The following is a 20,827-nucleotide window of genomic DNA, read 5'->3' on the forward strand; positions in this document are numbered from 1 at the left end:
ATTTATTTATTATGTATACAACATTCTGCTTCCATGTATATCTGCACACCAGACGAGGGCACCAGATCTCATAACAGATAGTTGTGAGCCACCATGTGGTTGCTGGGAATTGAACTCGGGACCTCTGGAAGAGCAGTCAGTGCTCTTAACCTCTGAGCCATCTCTCCAGCCCTAGAACTGAATTCTTTACAAGGGCCACAGGCCTCCAATTCTATAGTCTAGAGTGTGGAAGAGATGCAATGTAAAAAAATCTTCTCAAAGGAAATGAAAATGGCAAGTCCAATCAAATCCAGTTACAGCACTGCAGAGATCATGCAGTGTGTACTGTAGCAAAGCCATATGCTGGCAGCTGAGAAGGAAGGAAGGGAGGGAGGGGGGGGAGGGAGGGGGGAGGGAGGGAGGGGGGAGGAGGGGGGGAGGGAAGGGGGGAGGGGGTAGGAAGGAAGGAAGCTGTAAGCACTTGGGTCCAACAGTTCGCAGAAACTGGCAGAAAACTGGCAAAAGAGTGGAATTCAGTTCAAGAGTTAAAGCCAAGAAACAAAACACAACAATATACTAGTGGTAGATAGCCCAAGTCTCCCACTCATTTTATCTTTTTCTCCAGGTAAGCTGTTTTTCCAGTTCCCAGAAAAATCCAATATCCTTCAAACACTATTTCTCAGCATGCTAGAATAAGATATAGGAATGACATAGAAGCATCCTCCCCACACCTCCTATGAAAGTAGGAAAAGAATCAAATAGCAGGACTAGCTAATAATGATCTTCCCTCTCACTCAGAACAGCACAGTCTACAGGGCACATAGCTCTGTTGGTAGAGTGCTGACCTAGCATGCATGAAGCCCTGAGTTCCATTCTTACAGCACATAAACAGCATAGTGGCACACACTGTCCTGTCAGTAGAGGTAGAAGGATCAGAAGTTCAAGGTCATCCTCTGCCAGCCAAAAAGGGGAGGGGGCAGTAACACAGATTATTCTCTCTTATACAAGAGAGCTATCTACTACAGAACTCATTCCAAACTTCTTCCAACCCACTTTCAGATTAGAATTTAAGAATCATCTAAATTTTAGTCCTTTTCATTTTGTTCTTCTGTACTTAGGTGAGTTCCTTGATGGGTTTATTTTTTGAAAAATAGGACTAAGTAGATACCAGCCCCTCTCTCACACACACAGGAATGTCATTTGAAGGACATACTAAAGTACTATGAAAGCTCAAAAGTGCAATGTAGTGACTAATATTTACTATTAGTAAATAAACTTGTTAATTCTTCATACTACTAAGCCTATGAAATACATACTACCATCCTCCTTTTTCTAGTAAGTAAACAAAGGCCAAGAGTAAGTTTCCCAAGTTACACAAGCATTGCTTGACAGAGCTGGAATTCAAACAGAAGCCATCAGGTCAATACTTTTGTGTATGCTATTAAATTAATACACTCGTAATATAAATCACATTAGGGTATTATGATACATGGATTAGGACTCAATAACCTAATTGAACATCCAGCCAATACTTGAATTCTACAATTTATTTTCTAAGACACAAGATCTCATTCTGTAGCCCACGCTGATCTGGAATTTGAAATGTAGCCTAGAATGGCTTCAAAGTCACTGCTATTCTCCTATATCAGCTACCCAAGTATTGGGTTTAGAGGGATAAGCCAGCATGCCTCGATGAATTCTACTTTATTCCCACTACACTACATTGTCATTTTTTTGCAGTCTGAAATTAAAATGAGACAGATAAATTACATGTCTCAGTAGCTCTAGAGTCACAGAAAGCCAGGCACACAGTATGTCATTTAGTAGCAATATGTAACCAGTTACTTGACTGTACTTTAGTGTCTTCATATAAAATAAGGATAATACCTATACCACAGAGAATTTAAGAATTAAATTCATTATAAACTCAGCACAGTGGCCAGCACTTGGTGCTAAACAAATACTTCTAGTAATTGCTGTTGTTTTATTCTTGGCCTTCCTACCCTTTTGCCATATAAACAAGTATCTAAAGCTTCTGCTCCAAAGCAATCAAGTCATCCTGAATAGGTATATGTGCACTGGATTTCAAATATTAGCATCTCCATTCCCTGGTACTATTTTTCAATTTTGTTTTAGTCAGTGTTGGAGATAGAACCCAGGGCTTCATAAGGTTACACAAATACTCTATCACTGAGCTACACACCATCCCTTTAAATACTGATTGCCTGCCTATATGCTAAAGACTCCTTTTATATATTTTCCTAGTGATAGTACAATATATACAATACTGCTGCTTATATATGCATCTTTCACACAGTTTTTTTAATATCTTTTTAACTGTTTTTAGATTTATTTATAAATTACTTATGTATGAGTGTCTGTCTACATGAATATCTATAGATCATGTGCATGTCTGGTTCTCAAAGAGGCCAGAAGAGGGTGTCAGATCCCCACGAACTAGAGTAATAGACAGTTGTGAGTTGACATATGGATGCTGGGAACTGAACCTGGATTATTGCAAAAGCAACAAGTACTCTTAACCATTAAGTCATCTCTCCAGCCCCTTTCTTACATTTCTTACATGTAACAATACTACTGCAAACTCATCTCTTAGAACAGTGGTTCTCCGGGAGGCAGAGGCAGGCAGATCTCTGTGAGTTTGAAGCCAGTCTGGTCTACAGAGCAAGTGCCAGGACAACCTCCAAAGCAATACAGAGAAACCCTGTCTCGAAAAAGATAAAAAACAAACAAATAAAAAAACCCACAGTGGTTCTCAACCTGTGGGTGGCAGCCTCTCTGGAGTCACATATCAGATAATCACATTATAATTCATAACTAGCAAAATTACAGTTATGAAGTAGCAATGAAATAATTTTATGATTGGGAATCACCACAACAAGAGGAACTGTATTAAAGGGCCATAGCATTAGGAGGGTTGAAAACCACTATCATAGAACAAACTCAGTTTTTATGTTTGTATATGTAATTTTTATTGATTCTTTGGGAATTTCACATCATACACCCCAATCCCACCAATTTTCCAGTCCTTTCATATCCACCCTCCACCCTTGTAGCCCCCCAAAAGAACATTTAAATTTAAAAAAAGAGAGAGAGAAAAGTCTCTCAGACCTCCTCCTCTATCAATCGTAGTCTCTCATAGCAGCCACACTGTCAAGTCTCCAGCTCTGCGATACTTTGTACCATTCTGTCCTCCACCTCTCCCTCCTCTCCAGCCTCTCCATCACACATTCCTTCATCGTGGCAGCACAGGCAGCTATAGTGTGTTGTGCAGTATACTCTTTTGCCCAAACAGCTTTACTTGCAAATGTTCATTGCAATGACTCATTTGTTGATCTGGTTCAAGGCCTCTGGCTTCCGCTATGCCATCAATACTGAACACCACAGCTTCTCTTAGATATCCTGTTGTTGCCTACAGGATTATGGAGAGCCTGTGGCTATTCTTCCACAGGACTGCCTCATTCACACACTTCAGCAGCTCACAGATGGGGTAGATGTTGGGGTAGGCCAACTCAAGGCCCTGAATCCAGGCCTGCATAGTAGCTGAGTTGGTCAGCCCAGGCCTTCACCAGCTCGAGGCCCTCTCTGGAAGGGTGGTACCAGCTCTCATGCCCAGCACCACAGCTTCGGCCTGCCAGCAAGGGGCAGGGCCAGCTCATCAACTTGGTTTCAGGCGGAGGCCCAGAACAAGGACATCCACATGGCCTTTGGTGGTAACACAGGCCATGGACATCAACACGTACCCTGGCTGCAGTAGGACCATGGAGCCAGACATGACCCTTAGCAGCAGCTCAGGCTGGACATCACTATGGCCTCAGTGGCTGTGCATGCTCCTCATATTGGCCTGTTCCTCACTGCCTTCACATCTCCAGCTCTCCCTCTTTCCACAGCACAGAAACCGCTTCACTTCTTTTTCTCTCCCATCTCTCCATCACATATCTGTTCATTGTAGAGATGCTCATGGGGCTGGGATGGGTGCTTGGGTTGTTTTTTATTTTTTTATTTTTGGGGTGCTGGGGACCCAATTTAGATCCTAATATATACTAGGGAAGGGTTTGACCACTGAACTCACAGTCCCAGCCAAATTCACATTTCTGATTTGATCAGTAAAGTAACCTTGCAAGTCACTATATTCAGCTCAACAAAACATCTCCCAAGAAAAGTAATAGTTATCTTCTTAGAAATAATTTACTCACCAGACATAGTTGGTAACGCTTTTGATCCCTGAACTCAGAAAGAAGAGACAAGTAGCTCTCTATAAATTCCAGGCCAGCCTGTTCTACAGAGTCATCTCTAAAAAAAAAAAAAAAAAAAAAAAGAAAAGAAAAGAAAAGAAATATTTTAAGAGCTTATTTGTACCCTCTCTTAGAACGTGTGCTTAATTTTATGATATCAGACACACAAAACTTATATAGAAAAATAAAAACCAAAAACTTAATTTGGGCCGGGTGTTGATGACTCATGCCTTTAATCCCAACACTCGGGAGGCAGAGGCAGATAGATCTCTGAGAGTTCGAGGCCAGCCTGGTCTCCAGAGCGAGTGCCAGGATAGGCTCCAAAGCTACACAGAGAAACCCTGTCTTGGGGAAAAAAAACAAACTTAATTTTTGGAGAAACAACACTTAGAAATGGAAAGACACAATCATTGAACTGCATAAAATATTTGAAATTTTTCAAACGATGGGTCTAGAGGACACCAAAGGATTAGAAAGACAGACTGTCCCCTTCCCTATACCATGAGTTGCAGAGTATTCAACTAGCAAAAACAGGTTAATAGTATTCATCCAGAAAAAGGCTCACTTTGCATGAATGAGAATACAGAGGAAATGTTGGAAGGAAAGATTAAGAACCTGGGACTTGAGGCTGGAGAAATGTCTCCACAGTTAAAAGCACCAGCTAGTGGACACGAGTTCCTTTCCTAACACTCACAGCAGGTGGTTTGCAACCACCTGTAACTTCTACTCCCGTGGATTCTGACTCTTCTGACTTCTCTGGACACCTGTCCTCACATACATCTCTCTCTCTCTCTCTCTCTCTCTCTCTCTCTCTCTCTCTCTCTCTCTCTCTCCACACACACACACACACACATTCACTCTAGCATAATAATAATAAATGAAGTGTAAAGAAATGGGACTGAGCTTTCTAACAATAAGGCAATTTCAGTAAAGAGAATTTGTGAGTACTTTTCAATGGTAAAAATGAAGACAGTTAAGTTGGAAGAACTGTGTGACTACAGGGTGCAGCTTGAATGGAAAGACATACAAGCAAGTTCTGGACACCGCAAACATTACATCTTCAGTACTACTACCCAGTCCAATATTTCCAAAGGGAATGATTTTCAAAAACCACTTTCCCAGAAACATTCTTTAATTTGCCAAGAGTAGGAATTTGCTGAACTATCAACAGCTTGTTTATGTCCATTTGTTTGTTGAACTAGACATTTGTTTTAAATCAAAATTTGTTCAAAGTCCTACAAAGACAGAAGGAACAATATCCAAAAGATAAATGTAAGCCATATGACTAGAAAAAAGAGTTACAGATCATACTTTTTGTAAGCCCCCTTACATACATATACAGCAGTGATTTTCAACCTCCCTAATGCTGCAACCCGTTGATACAGTTCTTTATGTTATAGTGAGCCAACTATAATTTTTTTTTTTTTTTTTTGGTTTTTCGAGACAGGGTTTCTCTGTGGCTTTGGAGGCTGTCCTGGAACTAGCTCTTGTAGACCAGGCTGGTCTCGAACTCACAGAGATCTGTCTGCCTCTGCCTCTGCCTCTGCCTCTGCCTCTGCCTCTGCCTCCCGAGTGCTGGGATTAAAGGTGTGCACCACCACCACCGGGCTATAAAATTATTTTGTTGCTACTTCACAACTGTAATGTTTGCTACTGCTATGAATTGTAATATAAATATGATATACAGATGGTCTTAGGCGACCCCAGTGAAAGGGTCATTAGATCCCCAAAGGGGTAATGACCCACAGGTTGAGAATCACAGACATACAGGATGGAAAAAAAACACAGATAATACTAGTTAGTATTTGGATAGCATGTCACCAACTTCAAATACTATCTAACCAGTGATCTCAACTGACCTACTCAGTTGAGAGAAAATTGCGGTTGAGATGTAATATAAGGGAAGAATAAATAAATAATTTTTAACACATCCCCAAAATTCCTCACTATTTGACAATCTAACAATGATGACATTGATTGAGGTGTAATTTCCATAACTAAATATACATCAATGCACTTTTAAGCTGGGTGGTAGTGGTGCATGCCTTCAATCCCAGCAGAGGCAGAGGCAGGCAGCTCTCTTGAGTTCAAAGTTAGCCTGGTCTACACAGTGGGTTCCAGAACAGCCAGGACTACACAGAGAAACCCTGTCTCAAAAAAAAAAAAAAAATGTACTTTTAATAAACATGTATCTCGGGGCTGGAGAGATGGCTCAGAGGTTAAGAGCACCGACTGCTCTTCCAGAGGTCCTGAGTTCAATTCCCAGCAATCACATGGTGGCTCACAACCATCCATTATGAGACCTGGTGCCCTCTTCTGGTGTGCAGATATACATGGAAGCAGAATGTTATATACATAATAAATAAATAAAATCTTTAAAACAACAAAAACATGTATCTCCAAAATAAACAAAGCTGCCCAGACCTGGCAACCATAGTCCTTTTATAATATTAGCTAGTTGAAGCCAGGTGGTGGTAGCTCACGCCTTTAATCCCAGCACTTAGGAGGCAGAGGCAAGCAGATCTTTTTGAGTTCGAGGCCAGCCTAGTCTATGAGTAAGTTCCAGAACAGCCAGGGTTATACTCAGAAAAACCCTGTCTCGAAAAACTAAAAATTTAGCTAATTGGGAGGCTGAGGAAAGAGGATCCACAAGTTCAAGGCCTTGCCCAGAAACAGAGAGTCCAAAGACAGCCTAATCAACTTAGTAAAATAAAGATTCAAAATAAATACCACTAAGTATGGTGAGTCATTCCTATAATCCCAGCACTCAGGAAGCTGAGGCAGGAGGATTGAAAACTGAATTGTAAAAAAATAAATTTAATTGGCCAGCCAGATGGCTTAGCAGGTAAAGATACTCACCACCAGGTCTTATGACCTGAGTCCAATGCACAGAATCCACATGGTAGAAGGAAAAGAAAAGAAACCTCCCTCCCATCATAAGGAAATGCTCTTTTATAGTTTTGTTTGGTCGGAACATTTTCTTATTCTCAGTTATTTTAAAATAATATTGTTGGAGCTGAAGAGGTGGCTCAGAGGTTAAGAGCACTGGTTGCTCTTCCAGAGGTCATGAGTTCAATTTCCAGCAACCACATGGTGGCTCACAACCATCTATAATGAGATCTAGTGCCCTCTTCTGGCCTGCAGGCATACATGCAGGCAGAATGCTGTATACATAAATAAATAAATCTTAAATAATAATAGTAATACTGTTTAGAGTTATTTGGTGGTGTCAGTTTTCATAAGTGGACTAGATTTATAGAATTATTCAAAGTTATGACTGCAAAGCCTCTGATGTCTCAAACCCTTCCCCCTCACCCCCCAAATGTCATCTGACCTCCACTCACACACCACAATATAGACATAAACATATAGAAATATTTTAAATGTTTTAAAAATTAAAGGGGGCAGGGCTGGAGAGAAAAATTGGCTGTTAAGAGCACATATTGCTCTTACAGAGAACCTGAGTTTGGGTCCCAACACCCACATCAGATGGCTCTAACTCTACTACCCAGGATCCAATGCCTTTTTCTGATCTCCAAGGATATATGCATTCCTGTGCACACACTGGCACAGAGATAACCACACATATAATTTAAAAAGAAAACAAATCTTTTTTAAGCTGGAGATATAACTCAGTGGCAGAGCACCTACCTACTGAGCCCTAGGTTCAATCTCTAATATCACAAATAACAAGACGAATAAATACTTTAGTCCCAGCACTCAGGAGGCAGAAGCAGGCAGATCTCTATGAGTTTGAGACCAGCCTGGTCTACAAGAGCTAGTTCCAGGACAGCCTCCAAAGCCACAGAGAAACCCTGTGGGAGGGAGGGGGAGAGATGAGTAAATATAAACAAAACCTTTTGTTTCTATATTAATCCCATGTGACTCTAAAGAACCTAAACATTCATAAGTGTAGTTAAGGGGAAAAAAGCACAAGAAGTCAGGTGTGGTGGCTCCATCTACAATACCAGCCCTAAGGAAAGTGAGGCAGAAAGATCAGAGACACACTGTGAGAACCCAAGCAAAGAATTTGAAATAACTTCAGTTAACTAACAATCACAATTAGTTCTCAGTCTTAACCAAACTCAGATTTTTTCCTTTTTTAACATCATTTAGTCCTATCTCTACCCTCAACAAAATCTCTCCAATATATCCCTGTGTTTGTGTGTCCTCCTAGATAATCACATGCATGTATATGTACTTGAACAAGTCAGCGATGTACAGAGGCCAGAGGCACATGTTGGATGCCCTGTTCTATCACCCGCTGACTTAATTTCTTCATACACTATTTCTCACTGACCCTGGAGCTTGCTGTTTTTCTGCTAAGCTTCATGTCTTCAGGTCACCCTTACCCATTGAGTCCCCTAATATATCCCTTCATTTTTCCACTCAACACCTAAGTTCATGACTCAGTAGTATTCACAGTTAAGATTTTCAATAAAATATAATTACACCATTTTCCTTTCCTTTCTCTAATTCCTTCTATGTCCCCCATCCCTACCCATACCTTACATTCCAATTTCTTTAAAAAAAAAAAAAAACTTCAACTGGATTTTGGCATGGTGGCATGTGCTTGTAATCCCAGCATTTAGGAGGTTAAAGCAGGAATATTTGCTACAAGTTTAAGGACAGACTGAAAACAGCATGCCACCAATGACTATACAGTGAAGAACCTATCTCAAAAAAAGAAAAGAAAGAAACAAGGGACTCGAGAGGTGGCTCCAGATGACCATTGGCTGCTCGTCCAGAGGACCCAGGTTTGGTTCCCAGCACCTATATGACAGCTCACATCCATCTGTCACTCTAATTCCAGGGGATCCTATGCTCTCTTCTTACCACAAGGCACATACAAGATGCACAAACATACATACGAAGCACCCATAACACATAAAATAAGAATAATAAGATTTGCTTTTTAAAAAGAAACAAATTTTAAAAGTCCTATACTTAACACCTAATAATAACAGTCTATAATTCCAAGTAGATCATGTCACTGCCTAATTTATAAACTTTCAATGGCTCCCAAAAGTTGACAAGGTCAAGCCTAAATTCCTCTGATGGTGTTCACTGCCAAACTGGTTATTAATCTTACCTCCTCATGGTCCATAGCTATATCACACAGGTCTTCTCATCATTCATCATACATATGATATTGAGTTTACCCCAATCTCAGTATCTAGTCTGAAAACCATCCTCTTCCTTATGCCAATTCAAACCCATCATGTAGAACTTGGTCTAACTGCCTTCATGAAGTCCTCAGACTATACTTAGTAAACTACAAACTCATTTCCAGACAACCAGCAGCAGAACAGACTTCACTGTGGTCACTCCACTCAATGGACTTCCAAAGGACACTATTGTACATAATTCCCCAAGGGAAATTATGCAGTATTTAAAATTGTTTTCCTCTAAGATACCGTTTTCCCTTATCTGCTTTTAGTGTTCCACCTTTTATAGTGATATTAGATGCTTCTCATCTTCATGTCATTATTTAGAAAAATAAGCTCTTGAAATGGGGCTTTTTTTTTTAACTTTATTTTGTATACACTGTTCTGTCTGCATACATGCCTGAAGGCCAGAAAAGGGTGCCAGATCTCATTACAGATGGTTGTGAGCCATCATGTGGTTGCTGGGAATTGAACTTAGGACCTCTGGAAGAGCAGCCAGTGCTCTTAACCTCTGGGCCATCTCTCCAGCCCCGGGAGCTAGTTTTTGAGCCACTAGTCTATATATCTTGTTTTAATTTTATATACAGCTCAATACAGTCAAGGAACTGTTTCAAAACTAAACACTGTCTCCACAGTTAGAATTTTAACAGCCATGTGTGGCTTTTGTCATTTTTGTCTTATATTAACTATCCCTGGGTACTATAAACAAACAGATATGTGTAAATCCTGGCTTCTAAAATCTGATGTGACAGTAACCAAACATTAAGTGAAGTCAGTTCAGCATCGTCATCTTCTCTCCTCCCCTAAACTGCTCATTTCTAGATTATTCCTGTTACCTCATAAGATCGCTAATTGCACTCCATTAGCTTTTATTTATGACCTAAAACTTTATCCTTGGTTTCTTTAGCATCTCTTCAGTCTCTCTCCCTGATCCTTTAACTGTCTCACTATTTCCCATCTATTTTTTCATTTCTTTTATTATGTGTACAGTATCCTGACTGCATGTATGTCTGAACACTAGAGGGCACCGGATCTCATTATAGATGGTTGTGAGCCACCATGTGGGTGCTGGGAATTGAACTCAGGATCTTGTGGGAGAGCCATCTGGTGCTCTTAACTTTTGAGCCATCTCTCCAGTCCCCATCTATTTTTTTAGATCACATTTCTTTTTACATTGGGGACTGAACATCAGCCATGACATGCACATACTCCACACCCCAGCACCATATCGTGTGTGTGTGTGTGTGTGTGTGTGTGTGTGTGTGTGTGTGTGTGTGTGTGTGTGTGTCTTAGAGTTACCTCGGCTCTGATGAAATACCATGACCAAAGGAAACTTGAGGAGAAAAGGGTTTATTTCTCTTATATACACTGAATCATAGTCCACTGAGGGAAACTAAACCTGGTGGAAACCTGGAGGCATGAACCATGGAAGAGTGCTGCTTACTGACTGCTCCTTCCTCATGGCTTGCTCAACCTGCTTTCTTACAGAAGCCAGGACAACCAGCTCAGGGGTACTGCACCTACATGGGCTGGGCCCTCCCCGGGCCCTCCCCCATTAAATCACTAAGAAAATGCTCTACAGACTCACCTACAGCCCAATCTTATGGAGGAATTTCTCAATTAAGGTTCCCTCCTATCATCTAACTATAGCATGTGTCAAGTTGACATAAAACTAGCCAGGACAGGACAGGCGTTGGTGGTGCACACCTTTAGTCCCAGAATTTGGGAGACAGAGGCAAACGGATCTCTATGAGTTCGAGGCCAGCCTGGTATACAAGAGCTAGTTCCAGGACAGGCTCCAAAGCCACAGAGAAACCCTGTCTTGAAGAAAAGAAAAAAGAAAAAAACAAAAAATGACCAAGCATGGGTCTCCAGCATGCTAAGCAAGCACTATACAATGAGCTGCATCCACTCTCTATTAAAATTGTTATGGTTACTTTCAAATTGACTAAGAATCTAATCTCAAAAGTGTTAGTTAACCTAATCATCAGTCAAGTTCCTAAAAAAAAAAAAAATTTAAAAATTCTAATCTTATCAAATTATATTAAGAATATCTCAGCGGGATGTTGATGGCGCACACCTTTAATACCAGCACTGGGAAGGCAGAGGCAGGTGGATCTCGAGGCCAGCCTGGTCTCCAGAGCAAGTGCCAGGATAGGCTCCAAAGCTACACAGAGAAACCCTGTCTCAAAAAACAAAAACAAAAACAAACAAACAAAATATCTCATGTTGCTCTAAAAGCAAAGAAAAAAAAAGTATTTCCAAACAGGGTGATGGTGGTACATGCCTTTTAATGCCAGCACTTGGGAGACACAAGCAAGTGGATCTCTGAGTTCGAGGCCAGCCTGGTCTACAAAGCAAGTTCCAGGACAGCCAGAGCTACACAGAGAAACCCTGTCTGGAAAAAAACAAAAAAACAAAAACAAATTAAGTATTCCTGCCAGGCCTGGTGGATCCCAGTAATCAAAGCTTCTTGGAACACCAAAGAAGGAGGATCACAAGTTCAAGGCCCTAACCATAGTCCTTAACCCTAAGTAACATTATATAGACTAAGTATATATATTTATATACTTAGGAATATATATGTATATACGAATGTGTATGTAACAATAATTAATAAAAAAAAGGAAGCCATGAAATTGAAAGAGAACAAGGAGGAGTATATAGGAGAGTTTGGGGGGAAGAAAAATCGAAGGGGGAAATTAAGTAATTATCTCAAAAAAAACATGAAAATTTAAATCTAAAATGTATTCTTCCTATCCTAGGGAAGATGACAAGTGTTGGGAGACAGAGGCAGGTGTTGATTGTGTTTATTAAGGAGCAGTGATCTTTCATATACACTGCACGTGGGTGATAAGAGTATTTGGTGTTCTGGTTTTAGAAGAGTGTTCAAAGGTAAATTTAGGACCCTTGCTGGACACTAACATCTGGAGCAAACTGACCTATACCAAAGGGTTCATACATAGAAAACGCTGCCAGAGCTGGATGATGGTGGTGCATGTCTTTAATCCCAGCCACTCAGAAGGCAGAGGCAGGAAACTCTCTTGAATACAAGGCCAGCCTGGTCTACAGAGCAAGTTCCAGGATAGCCAGGGATACACAAAGACACTTGTCTCAAAAAAAAAAAAAAAAAAAAGAAAAGAAAAGATTTGGCCATCAGTAGGCTATAATGCTGGGTTTTTTTTTTGTGTGTGTTTGAGAACGTGTCTCCCTATATAGCCTAGTCTAGCCTCTAACTCACAAACCAACTGCCTCAGTCTCCTGTTGGGATTACAGTCCTATGCCACCAGGCTCTCTTAAAATGGATTTCTATTATTATCACTCAATTATAAATGTCTATTAGGTTAATCTGCTCTCAAACTGACTCAAAGAATGTACACACTACTATGCCTTTAATACAGAAAGAATAATAACTGCCAAAAAAGTTTACCAACAGTCTATAGCTTTAAGGTTTATTTATTTTGATGTGCATCGGTGTTTTGCCTGCATTTATGTCTGTGTGAGGGTACCAGGTCCCCTATAAATGGAGTTGGACAGTCATGAGCTGCCATGTGGGTGCTGGAAATTGAACCCAGGTCCTCTGGAAAAGCAGCCAGTGCTTTCAAACAGTGAGCCCTCTCTCCAGCTCCCTCACTTTAATCTGACTGGTTGAAGATTTTCTTTCTCTTTTTTGGAGGGGTGGGTGGGTGGAGGTAAATAGGTGCAAATGTTTGTGCAAGTGGAGGCCAGAGTCCAACACTGTCTTTCCTCAATCGCTCATCTTTCTCTCTTTTTGGAGATATATGACTATGTAGCTCTCAGCTGGTCTGGAATTCGGTACACAAAAGAAACTGACCTCAACCACACAGAGATTAGCTTGTCTATCTCCCAGGTACTAGGGTTAATCATGTATATCACATGCCCAGCTCACCTCCTTTTTTTTTTTTTTTTTTTTTTTTTTTTTTAAAGACAGGTCTCTCACTGAATCTGCAACTCATCAATTCAGCTGGCCAATAAGCTTCTGGGATCCATCTACCTCTACCACCCCTATGCTGGGGTTGTTAGCTACACATGCTAGGTGGGCTTTTACATTGGTGTTGGTGCTCCAACCTCAAATCCTTATGCTTGCATGGCAGGCACTTGCATGGCTTGTTTAATCTGTGTATTTGAGTTCTTATGTATGAGTGTGGATACACACATACCACAGCATGTATATGTGGAGGTCAGAGGGCAACCTCAGGTTAAGACCTCATCTTCTACCTTGTTTGAGACAAGGTCTCATCATTTGCTCCTACATGCTGGTTGGCCTAACAGCATCCACAGATTCTCCTACCTCTGCCTCCTATCTTGTAGTAGGAGCACTGGAAATTACACACGTATGTTATCACGCCAGGCTTTATATAGGTTCTGAGGATCTAAACTCAGATCCTCATGCTTGTGTGACAAGTGCTTTACCCAAACAGATCCCTCTCTTAGCTCTGTTTTTGTTTGTGTGAGACATGGCCTCACAGTGAAGTCCAAGCTAGCTTTTAAATCATGATCCCCATTGCAGCCTCCACCCCAATCCCAGTTTTGGGGTTACAAGCATGTGTCACAACATCTAAGAGCTCAGAAATTCCTTATCAACAGGACCAATAAAATACTGATGAAAAAATATTTAATAAGTTATGGACTCAGTGGCACACGCATTTAATCCCAGAACTTGGAAGGCAGAGGCAGGTGGGTCTCTGAGTTTGAGGACAGCCTGGTCTACAGAGCTAGTCTGAGGACAGCCAGAGCTGTTAAGAGAAACCCTGTCTCAAAAAAAAAAAAAAAAAAAACCAAAACCACAAATAATAATAATCCAAATGGGATACTCCCTGGTATCTCATTTCGGCTATCTAATCAGAATGCCTTCTACAAGCACAGACCAAGCACCTTTCCCAGTAGAAACTTTGCTTAGTTCTTCACCTGTAATAGGTTTCAAAGGAGCATGTGCTTTGAGACACCAGGACTGCACTTCTGTACTTTCTTACAGTAACAGTCTATTAACTGGTGCATTTGGTACATTCCTATCTTTTGGATTAAAGAAAACACTATGTAGAATTCTGGTTTTTATAAAAGAATCCATTTGGACTGGAGAAATGGCTCAGTGGCTAAGAGCACCAGCTGCTCTTCCAGAGGATCAGAGTTCAACTCCCAGGAACCACATCACAACCATCTATAATGAGATCTAATGGCCTCTTCTGCCTGATGCCCTCTTCAGTCATGCAGGCATATGTGCAAATAGAGCACTCATTCACATAAAATACAAGAATAAATATTCTTTAAAAGGATCCATTTAATAAGCCAAGATATTAAAATTGCTACCTATACATAAGCAGTTTTGATGATGTTCAATCACCAAAAACTCTACTATGGTAAAGCATGCCAGTGACCCCAGTATTTAGAAGGCAGGGGCACACTGGAGGCCAACCTGGATTGGTAAGTGGGGGGAGAAAAATGAAAAAGCGGGGGCTACTGAGATTTCTTAGTGGGTAAAGTTGTTGCTATATGAGTTTGGGTTCAGGTCCCCAACACCCACATAAAAGTTGAGAAGGTAACTCCAGCCCAACTGGGAGAAAGAGACAAACAGATCCCTACAGCTGCTGAGAGTCTAGCCAATCACTGAGCACCATTTTCAGTATTAGAACTTGTCTCAAAAAATAAGGTGGATTATGGAGGAAGACACCCTATGCCACATATGACAAACACACACACACAAAAACACCCTCTACTGAGGACCTACTATGTGTGGTGCTCACTGAAATAATCAGAGGGCTATTAAATAACACAACTTCTGAACAAATTTCTTATCAAATTAGGCAACTCCAGCACTCAGGAGGCAGAGGCAGGCAGAAAGTGTGTGTGTGTGTGTGTGTGTGTGTGTGTGTGTGTGTGTGTGTGAATTAACCAAAAAATATGACAAGTACTATAAGGTATAAGATTTTTTGAAAGGACCAGCAAGATGACTACATGAGTAAAAGTGCCTGCTGCCAAGCCTGGTGACCTGAATCAGATCCCCAAAATCCACATCAATGTATAAGGAAAGAGTTGACTCCACAACTCCACAAAGCTGTCCTCTGACCTCCACACGTGCACTGCAGCATACATTCCTACATACACACATCACACAAGCATATGAGACAGACAATAAAAACAGTTTTTGTTTTTTTTTTTAAGGTTTTGTTATTTAAGAGGAAGAGCAAAATGAGTACAGGAACTTGCTACTAAGTTTGACAATGTGAGTTTGATCTCCAGGACCTGAGGAGTAAAATATACCCAAGTTGTTCTCTGACCTCCATACATATGTAATGTAATTTGTTTTGTTTTGATTTTTGCAACAGGGCCTCACTATGCAACTCTGGCCATCCTGGAACTCCCTATGCAGACCAGGATGGTCTTGAACTCACAAGATCCACCTGCCTCTGACTCCTGAGTGCTGGGAATAAAGGCATGCACCACCAACACCCAGCTGGGGGGGTGATATTTTTGAGAAAGTTTTTGATCCAACAAGATATTAGGAGGATTAGACAAGCCAATATGATTTACCAAGAACATAAGGAATATCAATAATAATACCATATAGAAAAGGTATTTTTAACTTTTATTACATTTTTATTTACTTTGTATACATGTATGTGTGTGCATAAGTGAATATGTGTGCATGTTATAGCATTCACGTGGAGGTCAAAGGACGACTTGTAAGAATCATTTCTCTCCTTCCACTCCATAGTAGGAAGACAGATAATAAAACATGCAAGTAGGTGTATCATTAAAAATTATAATAGGTCCAATGAAGAAAAGCAACAGAAGCCAATAATAAGGAATAACGGGAAAGGACTAGCAACACAGGGTGATGAGAAGTATCTCTGATACTTAACACAAGCTTAGGCACTTGGGAGGCAGAAGCAGGTAGATCTGTGAATTTGATGCCAGCAAAGTTCCAGGACAGCAAGTGTTACGGGGTAAAACCCTGTCTGGAAAAAAAAAAAAAAAAAAAAACCTCTCCCAGAAAAGAGAGAGGATGAAGTCCATATAATAATAAAAGGATAAAAAGTGCTGCTGATGGACAATCATGAGGCGCAGAGCTTTAGATCCAACACTAACTTAAAAAGGTTTCACAAGCTGGGTGGTGGTGGCATTGGCGCATGCCTTTAGTCCTTGCTCGGGAGGCAGAGGCAGGCGGATCTCTGTGAGTTCCAGACCAACTTGGTCTACAAGAGCTAGTTCCAGGATAGCCCCAAAATCCACAGAGAAACCCTGTCACAAAAAAAAAAAAAAAAAAGATCTCACAAATTCCTTTAATTCCAGTTCCAAGAGACCAACACCTTCTTTTGGTCTTTGTACAATTCAATTCATATGGGGACACCCACCCACCCACACGCGCGCACACACTTTTCTTTCTCAAACATATACAAAGATAACAAACCTTTAAAAAGAGAAGTGCAGGGTCAGCCTGGTTGACAGTATGTTTAAGTTAAATCCAGGCATCTTAAACACTGTTTCAAAATAAATACAAGGTGATATCATGTTCAATCCTTAGTATCACAAACAAAACCAAAAAAGAAAAAGTATAACAGGTTTTTAAAGTTTTATGCAAGTTTTTAATAACACACATTTTAAAATATGACTTGACCAGGGCACAGTAGCACAAATCTATAGTGCTATATAATTCCAGTACTCAGGCAACTGAAGCAGGAGAATAGTCATGAGTTCAAGGCCAGCCTGGGATACACAGCAAGTTCAAGGCTAGCCTGAGCTGGGGAGAGAGAGAATTGGTAGAGCACTTACCTAGCATTTGCAAGGCCCTGAGTTCAATCCCCTGCAAAACACACACACACACACACACACACACACACACACTTCCTCAGCTACACAGGGAGTCTGATGCCTGAGCTATATGAAACCCTGTCTCAAACCTCAAACCCTGTCCAGTAAGTAAGACTGTCCAGATGAAACAGAAAGAGAGGGGCACAAGCCAAATACAAAGTTCTTGAATAACAAACTAAAGTGATGGAATCTTTGGATCACATGTAAAGAGGAGGGGTGGCCCAAACAGTAAATGAATACAAAATACTCTACTTATAAAGAATAAATGCTGAGTATGGGAAGAGAAATGTGCAATAAAAGATGAGCTACTAATTCTTTAGCATTTAGGAGGCATCTCTAGGGACTAGGAACAGACAGAAACAAAAGCAGCATGCCTATTACACTGCAGCTCAAATTTTGACATGGTATATCCAAGTTTGTCCTTTTAAGATACCAATACACCACAGTGTAATGAAATAAAGATTTAACCTACCTGACCTCAAATACATGGTCTGCCCCTCACAGGGTCGGCAGCAACTGCTTTGAGCCAAGCTTCCTCATGTATAAAGTGAGGATAATAACTACTTCATAACTATGAAGTAAGCTACTATAATTTTCTCTCTACAGTCACCCAAAATGTTGAGTAGTCTGGAGGGTATTTTAATTTAATTATTATTTCCTAATAGTATATGGAGGGAGAGCCAACAGTTGATTCAAACAAAAGTTTCTATTCTCAAATTAACAGATGGGAATGGAGAATTGTGCAAGAGAAATAAAATGAAAGAGAAAAAGGAAAATAATGAAGTAGAAATGTGACTTCTAGATTCTAGAAGCTCTGCAAGGAAGGTTTTGGCATTTCCTAATACAGAGAGACTTGAGCTAAAGCAACCTGAGTCAAGTTCGGTGGCTTGGGAAAGTGTAAGAAAAAACAAACAAACAAACAAACAAAAACAAACAAAAAATACCCCCACAGTATCTACCCAATGTATCCTCGAGGCCCTTTGTGTAATGTTGGCTAAACTAAAACAGAGGTCAGCATTAAAGATAAATTGGCTACAGGTGGGAAAGTCAGACTTTCAACCATTTCACAGCATTCCCCACCCTTAAGTATTATGTGGACATTTTATGCTAACTATAACATTTTAAGCATTTATTATATATACAAGCTATATTTCAAAGGAAAACAAAAAGTTTTACTCTTAATAAAACTTTAAATAGTATTAACTTTAGCAAAAATATATCCTTTGGCCTAGAATTAAAATCTACTTCCTCCCAAATGTAGTCATCACTTCCTCTCTTATGAGCATCATTAAATATTTAAGATTTCCTTATTTCCTACCAAGTTGGCATACAGACTGCCTAATATGCATTCTGATCTCACAGTATAAAATTGAAGCATAGAACCAGGTGGTAGTGGTGCACACCTTTAGTCCCAGCACTCAGGAGTCAGAGGCAGGTGGATCTCTGTGAGTTTGAGACCAGCCTGGTTTACAAAGCAAGTTCTGGGACAGCCAGGGCTACACAGAGAAACCCTGTCTCAAAAAACCAACAAAACAAAAAACAACAACAACAAAAAAAAAAAAAACCCACAAAGGCTACAAAAGGCTACAAAACCTAGCCTTTAGGTTTTGTAAACCTAAACATAGAAACCTCTCCTAATCTGCTATCAATTCCTTAAAGTTTAAAAGAACATAGTAGTATTAGTGACTTCATAACTATACACTATATCTGTCAAAGCTCAAACTATAACCTAACATTGGTCAATTATATCACATATAAATTATATATCAATAACATACACATTCATTCATTCAGCAAATAAATTTATTGAGTGTCTATTATGTGCACCAAAATTTACAACAAATCCTTTAGGCTGGATTATCTGAGTCCTACAAGTAGCATGCTTTACTTAGTTGGTACTGCCCTAAAACTGTTCCATGAAAATGTTTCATTTTCTAGATCCTGATGTCATCTTAATGGTGGCCTCTACTGCAGGATCATTACACCTTTCTACCAACTTGTGTTATACAGATGAAACTGTATGACCAACTTAGGCAACCACTGTTTTAATATGAATGTTTCCAACATGAGCAAAATATTAAGCACCTACTGTATACAGAACATATTTTTATGCAGTCTTTGTACCAAAACACTATCATACCTCCAAAGCATATTGACATCACTCTGTGGTCCAACAATTACCCACTGGGCTGACTCAAAGATCTAGAAATGAAGTTTCTTGTTTCCCAAGGCAGTATACAATTGGAAGTTAATATGGAGCAAACAGACCTGGTATCAAATTCCAGAGCCACTTTTTACTGGTTATAGGCATGAGCTTGGAATAGTCACTTATACATTCTGACCTTTAATTTGCTCAACTAGCACTTCACAGACTTATTGAGACTATATAATATACTCACCAGCTAGCAATATTATTGAGTAGCAACTCAACATTATTTGTTCCCTTTCTTGGTCTTCAGGCGTAAAAATAAAAAAAAAAACCAATCAGGAGGGCTAATTAACAATCCATGTTATAGGAGCTAGAGAGAGGGCAAAACGTTTAAGAGCACTTCTTGCTCTTCTAGTAGACCAAAGTTCAGTTTCCAGCATACATGTCAGGCAGCTAGGAACCATAATTGCCTAGAACTCCAACTCAGGGGATCTGGCCTTAGAGAGCCCTTGAACTCATGTGAACATTCCCATACACTGGCGCACAATTAAAAATAAATTTTCTTAAAATCCTTGTTATTAATGGATGGTCGGTCAGCTATGCACCTATACTTCCTGCCTTCATAGTCCAAGCAATCCCTTCCACACCCTACTATGTCTACTTTGTCAAACCTTAGTTACTATGTTTAGAAAAGTGATTTAATTTTAGAAACCTGGAAAATTCTTCTGAGTAAATTGAGCAAAACTTTAATCTGCCCCAAGGGGAAATTCTGTGCAAAACAATTATTTCTAACAAGAGAAGAATTTTCTATGGGGGTTATAGAATTTGACCACACAAATGCCACCAAAGCTGCACACACAGTGACAGAAGGCAATCTGGAACATGCTGCACAGATTTTCCAAAAGGAACTATCCTCCCCTCATCTGGGGTTGCTAAATCTTCCTAGGTGATCTGAATTCTTCCCGGCTCTGTCACTATTCCAGATCCTTAAACCAGAACCACAGCAGTTGGTAAAACGAAATGCCCTGAACAAACGCCACTTCTCAAAAATATCCCCCAAATGGCAGAGAGGTCCGGAGAGTATTTTCTCCTCAATAGACAGAAAAGCCACCACGAGGCGCTCAGAAGCACAATCCTTTCCCCCAAGGTCATTCAAGTCAGTGAAGAAAGTGCGACGAGAATCTGCAAGCTCCTCGGTAAAGAACACTGCGGAGATTTTTTTTTTTTTTTTTTTTGAGGTGTGTGAAGGGGGATGGAGGGTTGCCTGCTCTCTTCCTCTCTCCCACCCCGAAGTGTGAGCACCCGCCTCGGCATTTCCGAAACAAGCCACAACAAGCTCTGCAGTGTTAGGAAAGGGGCTGACGCGATGAAGAAACAGATGCTCCAAAGCAAGATGGGTCTTTCTCGGCCGGCCGAGGCTCCTGCGAGGTAATTAGCAGAAACCTCGG

At 40.4% G+C, this 20,827-nt stretch overlaps 1 protein-coding gene across 3 annotated transcripts in view; it reads right to left on the reverse strand.

The window, feature by feature from the left end:
- Luzp1 (leucine zipper protein 1) overlaps positions 1-20,827 on the reverse strand; it is an 80,627-nt gene that overhangs the window by 50,283 nt on the left and 9,517 nt on the right. For 2 of the 3 annotated variants that reach the window (XM_027399741.2, XM_027399739.2), the window contains one exon: positions 4,194-4,290. The exons of the other annotated variant lie outside the window; for it this stretch is intronic. The gene's annotated coding sequence lies outside the window, so the exon portion shown is untranslated. Of the gene's footprint in view, positions 1-4,193; positions 4,291-20,827 lie in introns of those variants that run through there. 3 annotated transcript variants of the gene reach the window in all.

This window comes from Cricetulus griseus, chromosome 2 (genome assembly GCF_003668045.3).
Source record: "Cricetulus griseus strain 17A/GY chromosome 2, alternate assembly CriGri-PICRH-1.0, whole genome shotgun sequence".
NCBI lineage: Eukaryota > Metazoa > Chordata > Mammalia > Rodentia > Cricetidae > Cricetulus > Cricetulus griseus.